Below are 9,887 nucleotides of genomic sequence, written 5' to 3'. Positions count from 1 at the left end.
CCATGAAAATCAAATCTCATCAACTAATGAAAATGTTCCCACCAGGGAAACAGACAAAACCTATGAAATAGCCCTCTGATGTGAATTAAGTATCTTTCAGTAACCATTTGTAAATATGAAAATACATCTTGGATTAGAAAATAATTCAGACTGGACAGCATCTGTGGCTCAGTGAGTAGGGTACCAGCCCCATATACCGAGGGTGGCGGGTTCAAACCCAGCCCCAGGCCAACTGCAACAAAAAATAGCCGGTGTTGTGGTGGGCGCCTATGGTCCCAGCTACTTGGGAGGCTGAGGCATGAGAATTGCCTAAGCCCAAAAGCTGGAGGTTGCTTTAATGTACATAGCTATGATTTAATAAAAAAAAAAAAAAAGCTGGAGGTTGCTGTGAGCTGTGACACCACATCACTCTACTGAGGGCAACAAAGTGAGACTCTGTCTCTAAAAAAAAGAAAGAAAAAGAAAATAATTCAGACTACAAACGGGCCAAAATAGGAAGATATTATATGAGACCTGATCAATTCCAAGAAATAAATTTTAGAAAAGGAAAAAACTATCTTATACATTAAGGGTACAATATAAGTAAACTAGGTACTATAGCATTAACTAAAAATAGAAAAGACTTTAGGAGAGGAATAAACAGGGAAGAGAAAGAACAGGCAAGTCATAAGGGAAGTGATACAGAGGAAAGGAAGGAGAGCCAAGAAAAACAAAACAGTGAAACAAACTAAGATAGTAAACTATTATCAAAGAGAACTTTCCAGAAATAAAAAAGTTTAATCTACATATCGAAAGGAGTCACCATTAACAAAAGGATCAACTTTGGGACATATCCTACGAAACACAGTAGATGTAAATTCCATACAAATTTTAAAAATATGTTACTATAGGAAAAAAGATAACAATATATGAAACATAAAATCAGTAGTGTGTAGACAGTAGTGTGCAAAATAAAATCATAGTGGTGCAACAATTTCAAGACATTCAAGGGAAGGATGTATGACTCACAATTTTATACCCAGCCACTGTCTTTTAAGTATTAAGGCTGGAGAAAAACAAATTTAACCACTCAAAAGCTTGAGGAATATTGTCCTCAGGAGCCTTTTCTGAAAAATGCAATAGAGTAAGAGCTTCAGCCAACTGAGGAATGACTAGGGAAGCCTGGAGAGAAGGATAAGGGTGAAACTTGGAAGAAAGGGGAAAATTGAAGAAATGTGTTTACTGTTTATCAGTGAAGGCATGCTATGTGGAAACCAAAGGATATTATTTAAATTTCATAAACTAAATGGTAGAGTCCATAAAATTAAAATATAATGGTGATGATAATAGTAATGATGTGTTTATTTCTATCAACTATTAGATGTCATCAATAAACAGCATATTGTTTTTGTTGTTATTGTTATTTATTTGTTATTGTTTTATTTGTTGTTATTGTTATTTATTTGGTCTGTATCTTATAATCTCACTCACTCAATGTTACCTCCCTGATCCCTGAAGGCATTTTAGTTAAGGCTGGGGATCCTCCATATAATGTTGAACAAAACGCATAGATTCTGTTGTCAAGAAGCTCACACATCTATAGAAGAAGGATTTTGAAGAATGTACTCAAGCAAATTCTACTTTAGTGAACCTTCCTTAGCAACACCATATATTATCATGTGGATTTCCATATTTCCATTAGTACTTCCAAGCTTGTTTGATCATGGTGGTCTGAAGATTTAATGTCACCTTCATTTATAAAAATTAAATAGTTATCATTTATCATGAGACCTAGAAGAAACAGCTTTGATGCCAAAAGAAAGTAACAAAATCTTCATAAACAATTTTTTTTTAAACAAGCAATTATAGAGGACCTACCTACTATGTAAAAGTAGGAAATTGTGCTGAATTCTGCACATTCAGATGAGGACAAAGCAAGCGATTATGGTAGACTCTAAAATAGTAAGTAAAATGGAACATACACCAACTAGGAATAGTGATATGCTGTGCTAGGAGGATAATTCTTAATGCGTGCTTCAAAGAAATACAATGAGTTTACATAGTTTATTAAAAGAAATCTTCAAGGTCAATATATCAGACTCCCCTGGATCTCTCCTACCTTCGTCCTCTCAGCTTCATCTTTGATTCCCGTACGGCTTTAGCATAGTTGCATGTGAAATTTAATTTGCTTTGCTCTGCCAGCAGCTCACTTCAAAACGTGTTCAGCACATCTTCTGCTTTCTGTCCCAGAGTTTCTTTGGCATGCAAAGAAGTTAACGCGCACCCTGGGGAAACCTGTGGGTACTGCTTGTTCTTTCTTGCTGGAGACTCTTTTGTAGAAAATTCTTTAAGTTATTTTACATGTTCCTCACAAGATCTGGTTAGAAAGAGTTGCTGATGGTGGTTACCAACTCAGTAGCAAACTTGTTTTTCCTCTTTGTTTTCAGACTTCCTCTAGTCCTTCGCTCCTGCTTCTAGGAATCAACTCCAAATAACCCCCCTGCACATTAGACTTTGTTACTGGGTTTTAGGGGACCTGGACTAGGCCAGTCAACAAGAAAAAGTTCCGCCCCAAAAGTAAAGTGCTAAAGCAATTATGAAAAATAGCATGGAAGCTCCAAAGCTATAAATAGAGCTCCCATATGATCCAACAATCTCACTGCTGGGCTCATATTCTAAAGAAAGGGAGTGAGTATGCAGGAGAGATAGCTGCAACCCCCTGTTTGCTGCAGCACTATTCACTATTGACAGGATAAAATCAACCTGTCTATCAGCAGATGAATGGATAAAGAAAATGTGTCATAAATACACAGTAGGATATTATTCAGACATAAGTTGAATAAAATTCTGTCAGTTGCAGCAACACGGATTGAATTAGAGATTAGTTTAAGCAAAATAAGCCAGAAAAGTCAAATATCACATGTTCTCACTCATAGGTGGGAGCTGAAGAGAGTAGGATGGTGGGTGCCAGAGCCTGGGAAGGGAAGGGGAGAGAAGGGATGAGGAGAAGTTGCTCAATGGGTATAAAAAATATAGTTAGACAGAAGGAATAAGTTCTAGTATTTGACAGTACAGCAGGAAAATGATAATTAACAATAATTTGTTGTATATTTCAAAATAGCTAGAAGAATTGTAATGTTCCCAGCACAAAGAAAATACAGATGTTTGAGGAGATGGACATCTCAGTTACCCTGATTAGGTCATTATACATGGTATACATGTATAAAAATATTACATACAGCCGCCAAATAGTCACAAATATGATATATCAGTTAAAAAATGTTTTGAACTCCTTATAAGTGGGAGAGAAGAACTTCCCTTTGCTTTGCTGTGATGGTAGCTCTGTCGCAAAGCCTGTGGGCTACTTTTTGCTGCATTCTTAATTATGTGCCTGTAACAAGCAACCTTGCATCTCTGAGGCTTAACACATGCAGGTCCCTATTCTGGGTGTAGTGATTCTTACACAAGCATGCATAACAAAATTGTTTGTGGCACTTTATCAAAATTTACCTTCTTGAATCTCATCCTGAAAGTGTGGTGTTAGAATCGCCTAAGGTTTTTCTGATGTTCATCCATGGTTGATAACCATTGGTCTAGAAAGCCCAATCTACTGCCCTGTTCTTATCCAGCACCATCATTTATCTATTCATTCATAATTTGTTAATGTCCACCTCTATGTCAAGCACGGTGCTAGAAACTAGGGCTAAGATAAGAAATAGAAGTAGGCCCATTGGGGTGCTCTAAACTTTGGTTGAATTTTACTGCCTCTGTAAAAACCCTCCCAACCCCTCAACCTTCCATTAACTTCCACTTTTCATCCCTCTCCCTATGACCAGGAGAGTCATTTCTGATTATCCCTCAGTAACTTAGATTCACCTTGCTGCAGAACTTACTACATTGCACTCAGATGGTTTACGGTTCTGTTCCTTCTACTCCACTATGAGTTCACCAGTACAGGAATTGAGTTCATTATTGTGATTTTCTCAATAATGTTGGAAAAAAGGAAGGGAAGGAGGAAAAATGGGGAGGAAAGGAGCTAGTGAGAAAATCAGATAGACCACTGTGAATTTCCCAGACATGGTCCTTAAACTAGGTGCTTGGCAGCATGCTTTAATTCAGCTGAACAGGAAAGAAAAACCGGTTTTACGTATTTATGAGGTGGGTACTCTCAACAGTCATGACATAGTTATTAATTGATTGACATAAACAATTAATAATTGTATAGTTGTTTTATTATATATCCACATGATAATATGAAACATATATTCATAAAATAATAATTAATTATAATAAACCATAATTAATTCTCCCAACAATCGGGAGAATTCACTTATGGGTATTATCATTTCTACTTTAAAGATAACTACAAACTGAAAGAGATGAAGAGTCTTGCCCAAGGTCACACTTACTTTTTAGTAAATGGAGTATTTACAGCTTGAACCTAAAGCACCCAATGACAAAAAACACCCAGAGTTGAGTTTTTGCTTATTTAAGACAGTCTCACTCTGTTGCCCCAGGCTAGAGTTCTATAACATCATAGCTCACAGCAACCTCTAACTTCTGGGCTCAAGCAATCCTCAGCTTCCTGAGTAGCTGGGACTATAGGCATGCACCACCACACCTGGCTAATTTTCCTAATTTTAGTAAAGATGGGGTCTTGCTCTTTCTTAAGCTGGTCTCAAACTTCTAAGCTTAAGCAATCCTTCCGTGTCAGCCTTCCAGAGTGCTGAGGTAACAGTCACGAGCCATCATGCCCAGCCCAAGGCCCAGAGTTTTTACTGAACTTGCCTATATAGACTGCTAGGATATGTGAGTATATGTTTATAGACGTTCCCCTCCACCGAAACTTCTCAAAGATAGAAATAATGTTTGTTTCATCATTTCTAGGATAAGAGTCAATGTTTAACAACATTACCATCAGGAGAGGAATAAATTCTTCAAGAGACTGTTCGCCTGTTTCTTTTGATTTCTGGCATTAAAGATCTCTGTAGTCCTGCTAGAAATTTTCCATCAAGGTTATTTTCCAAGTTCTTGTGGATGACTTTGAAATTTAAATTTTCCCATCATCTTCTGGAATGAAGGCTGAGGTTAAAAAGGCATATTTCATTTTCTGTTTTTCCCCATGGCCTTCAGTGTCTCTTTTATTCTCACCATTATTCTTTCCCTCATCTGTGATATATCTGAAAAATGTTTTGCCTGTGTCTTCAGCCAGCTCTCTTCTTCCCATTTCTCAGTTATTTAAGCTTCTAAAGCTGCATTGTTCCCTGTGGAACCTATGCCAAATATAATTATCCTGCACTGTTTGGGAAAGGCTTAGATTTGTTCCATAGGTTGTTTCTTTAGCCTTAATAAGTACAGACACTTATTAGCTGGCTACAATTTCATTCTACCCTCTGTGGGTTGCACTTCATTGCTCATTAATGTGTAAATCATGGATTTCTCTAATTACATACTGTTGCCTTTTCCTTTCAACTCAGAGCTTAAAAATTAGTAAAGGGCTGGGACCCTGATAGAAATGTCTAGAATGGTTTCTTCACACACATTTGTGTATACTACTGGGACAGAGTAAATTTAGCTGCAATGTGTGTTTGTCTGTGTGGTTGGCTGTTCTGAAAGTTCATTTTCTCGTTGATTCTGAGGTTACCACCACAATAATCAAAGTGTAAGGAAAATACACATCTCAAGAACCTCAGCCTTGCAAACCAAAAATTATAAATTCAAATGAACTAGTCAAATGTTAGTAAATACTATAGTAATTTTTACATTTCTCATTAATTTCACTTATCTTCTCTCTCCTAATTGTCTAACTCTTTGTGATTCTGATAAAAAGCCTGGAATGCCTTTTTTGACTTTAACATAAACTTATTTTATTTGCGTCAACTATCATAATTATTTGAATCATTCTGTGTATGGAGAAATATATAAAATTGATTATAATTGGGGTTATTTTTTAAATTCTTCTAATGGATGAAAACCAAAATATACTGTGTCTTCCTACGCATATAGTCGTGGGCCCAACAGCATTGGTGTCAGAACCTCAGGCCCACAAGCCACTGTCTGGACGTACAGAATCATAATTTGCACAATTTGCATTTTAGCAAGTTCTCCTAGTGATTCTATGCACATTAAAGCTTAAAAAGCACTGTTCATTATCAAAGATCCCTCCAAAATACTTTGCTTTGAAATATATAGATAATTCAACCAAATTTCTGTTTAGAAAAGTAACTAGATAGCATTTGTATAAATTCAACCTACTAAAAGAATTTAAAATTTCAAGAGAATTTTTCAGCCCCGTTACTTTGTTCCCATAAGAAGCACTGTCAAAAAATATTCACCATCCTCGCTTCGGCAGCACATATACTAAAATTGGAACGATACAGAGAAGATTAGCATGACCCCTGCGCAAGGATGACACGCAAATTCGTGAAGCGTTCCATATTTAAAAAAAAAAAAAAATATTCACCATATAACATTCAGGTTTGTTATGGTATTTCTGTTGGCTAAAACTTAATGCAAAAAGAATTACAAGATGGGTGAAGAGAAGGATAACACCACTCAAGAAGGGTGGAGTCAAAAAAACAAATCTCGGTTTCTCAAGTAGTAAGAAAGCCATGTCAAGATAGAAATTTTATTACCAAATATTTAGGTTTCCAGCTTAGGTGTTTTTGTGTGTTTTACTAAGTGAGTACTAATTTTGTTCTCCTTTTGAAGGAAACATCAAATGAAATCTTTCATTCTTCTTGAAGAGCTGCTCTGAGTATGTGGTTTGCCATTCTGATTTTATCTTCTTTGAATTGTGTTTTGAGTATGTGAACTGATTAGGCAAAGACTCAAGAGGGGCTAAAAATGGCAAAGGATAACTTGCTTATAAATAACAAAGGTCTCCCTATTTATTTTCCTTATCTCCGAGATAGAATTTTAATAACAAAAACAAAGAACTTCACAAAATCAGCAATCTTGCAAATAATTAGAAAATATTTATCAGCATAGTAAAAATAAAAAAAAAAAGCTCTCTGCTCATTACCCTGAGTAATAGCATACGTGTGAGGTCTACAAAAGAATAGCCATTAAAATTTATCAAATGATTGCCTAGAATGCAGTAGATATACCAACTCTCTCTCTGGAAGACTAATCATCTTTTTTCTTTTTCCTTTCCATTAATAGAAAACTATTTCTGGTCCAGGCCTGGTGGTGGCTAAATAAACAACCCAGTAAATAAAGTATAAGCATTCATTTGACATTCCTATTGTATCCTTGTTAAATGACTTTATTACAAGTACTGATTTTTGGGGTATTGATCTAAGGAGGGGCACTGTTAAACATTTTTGTATGAAAAAATACTTTTGAGAAAGTTCCATAACCGAGTTGACTAAATTTATCATACTGTGGGGCAGCATGATTTCATGCCACATGGCTCACTTTCATCCTTTAAGCCTGTTTTTAAAAATGGCTATATAGGGCAAATGATGATACCTTTTCATTATCTATCACAAGGAGTAAGGCTGACTGACACTTCTGTAATGAAAGATAGGCTAGCAAGAGAAAAACAAAATAAATTTATTTGACCAAGTTTTATGAGAAATGAGAGCTTTCAGAAAAAGTGACCCAATGACCCAAGGAAAGCTGTGCTTTTATGCTTAAGTTGGATAAAAAATGGATAATTATGTAGAAAGAAATATAATTGGACAAAAAGGATATGATCTACTGGTAATAAACTGGGGTAGAGCATCCATCAAGTTCTGTTGGTTCAGATTCCTCCTGGCTGTGGTGTAGTGTTCCTTCCCCTGATCTCTGGCCATCGAGCGAGACCCCTCTGAAATGAGTATCTGTCTTACAACCTACTTTCAAGCAAGATTAGTCAGAAAATTCCTTTGTGACTGAAACCATACTTTATGAAATTAATATAGGGCTACAAAGTGGGAATTGTAGTAGGGCCCTGAACTCTGCAAAGGTATAGTTATAGTTAAAATATATGCAGGGTGGCTATAAAGTTCACATGCAATTTGAAATTTAAACTTTCATTTAAACTTTATGGACACACTACAATTTATCCATTTAGTCAAAATGAATAATTATGTAGAAAGAAATATGACTGGACTAAAAGGATATGCTCTACTGGTAATAAACTGGGGTGGAGTGCCCATCAAGGCCTGTTTGTTCAGATTCCTCTTGGCCACTGTGTGGTGTTCCTTCCCCTGATCCCTGGCCTTGGAGTGAGACCCCTCTGGAATGAGTTCCCTAGTTTTCTTTCCTATCATTTCTTACTACCAGGAGTCCTACAGCTGATGGTCATTAAGATTCTTAGTTTTCTTCAAGTTCTCATAGAGCCTATCATCCTTGTGGAACCTAAGGCTAGTTGTTGAGGTATCTTCCAAGCCTTGCATTCTTGTGGACCTGCTGTGTGACCCAGACAATGGCTCCTGCCAAGAGACTGACTTGACTGGTCTTGAGACCCCCCCCCTACTCAGGAACTGACTCAGCACAAGAAGATAATTTCTATAAACCTATGATTCTATTCCAAACCCAGAAATTCACCAGACCCAATTGCCTATTCTTTTACCTGCCAAAGTATCTTTAAAAGCCCTTTCTCCCTTGGCTGGGTGCAGTGGCTCACACTTGTAATCTTAACAATCTGGGAGGCCAAGGTGGGTGAATTTCTTGAGTTTAATACCAGCCTGAGCAACAGCGAGACCTCATTTCTACTAAAAATAGAAAATAGCCAAGCATGGTGGTACACACCTGTAGTCCCAGTTACACAGGAGGCTAAGGCAACAAGATCACTTGAACCCAAGAATTTGAAATTGCTGTGAGTTATGATGACACCATGGCATTCTATCCAGGGCAAGAGAGTAAGACTCTGTCTCAAAAAAAAAAAAAAAAAAAAAAAAAAAAACCTAAAAAAAACAAACCTTTCTCCCAAAGTTTGGGTGAGATGGATTTGAAAATTTTTTCCTGTCTCTTCACAGGAAGAGACTGCCAGCTCCAGCCCAAACTGCAAATTTTACTCTTTACCTGCAATCTTAAAACTCTTTCTCCACTGTAAAAACCTATTTTCTCGGTGTATTGGCTTCCTCTTTCACAGTAGGCAGTGAACCTACTTGTCTATAACATGACTATGTATCACACAGAAAGGTGAGAAAGTCAGAGTGATCTTGTTTCTGAGGCCCTTTTTGTCTTCCTTAGTTCAAAGTGCTTAGAGCCCAATGCTGGATTTGATTCAATTTTCTGAGTAACCAAAACTACCTTCTTTCTCTCTTCCACATTTCTAGCAATTTCCCCAGGGCCCAGAACTTTATCATATATATTATATTCCAATTTGATTCCAATTTTCTGAGCCCCAATGCTGCAAATCTCTTGATAATCCTATCTAGTGATAAAGTCTGTTCCTATCCCTAATATCTGAATGGACTGGAGACTCTTTTGCAGACAACTGATCACTTCAAAAGTGAAGCTGTATGACTTTTGAATTTGATCTAAAAAAGTGATTCTACTTCTTCCTTGTACTTAGAGCACTGAGTAGCTCTATAGGACATCTGACTATCTGAAGAAACCATGTCACACAGTGAAGCCAGTGAGTAATGTGTAGGTAGTCAAGCACTAACCTGTCTTCAGATCCTCTCAGTCAAGCTTCTCAGCTGAGGCCCCAGTTAACATCAAGCAGAGAGAAACACTTTCTGCTGTGGCCTCTCTGAATTCCTGGCACACATGACCAATGAACATAATAAAATTATTGCTTTAGGGCACTAATTTTAAGGTGGTTTGCTTCACAACCATAGTAACCAAACCTACCTTCTCTTTTTCCAGGTTTCTAGTAGTTTCCCCAGGGCTCAGAGGTTTACTATATATATTATATTCTGAAAAATATCTGAGAATATGTAGATTTTCTACTACAAATAGGGCCTTAAATT

General features: G+C 36.9%; 1 non-coding gene across 1 annotated transcript; it reads left to right on the top strand.

Moving 5' to 3' along the window:
* Positions 1-6,319: 6,319 nt before the first annotated feature.
* LOC128592867 (U6 spliceosomal RNA) lies at positions 6,320-6,422 on the top strand. The gene has a single exon (XR_008382078.1). It is a non-coding gene; the product is annotated as a U6 spliceosomal RNA (small nuclear RNA).
* Positions 6,423-9,887: the final 3,465 nt, after the last annotated feature.

Source organism: Nycticebus coucang, chromosome 8 (assembly GCF_027406575.1).
Source record: "Nycticebus coucang isolate mNycCou1 chromosome 8, mNycCou1.pri, whole genome shotgun sequence".
Classification (NCBI taxonomy): domain Eukaryota; kingdom Metazoa; phylum Chordata; class Mammalia; order Primates; family Lorisidae; genus Nycticebus; species Nycticebus coucang.
Note: the sequence above shows the minus strand (reverse complement) of the source record. Positions and strands in the feature narration are given on the sequence as shown.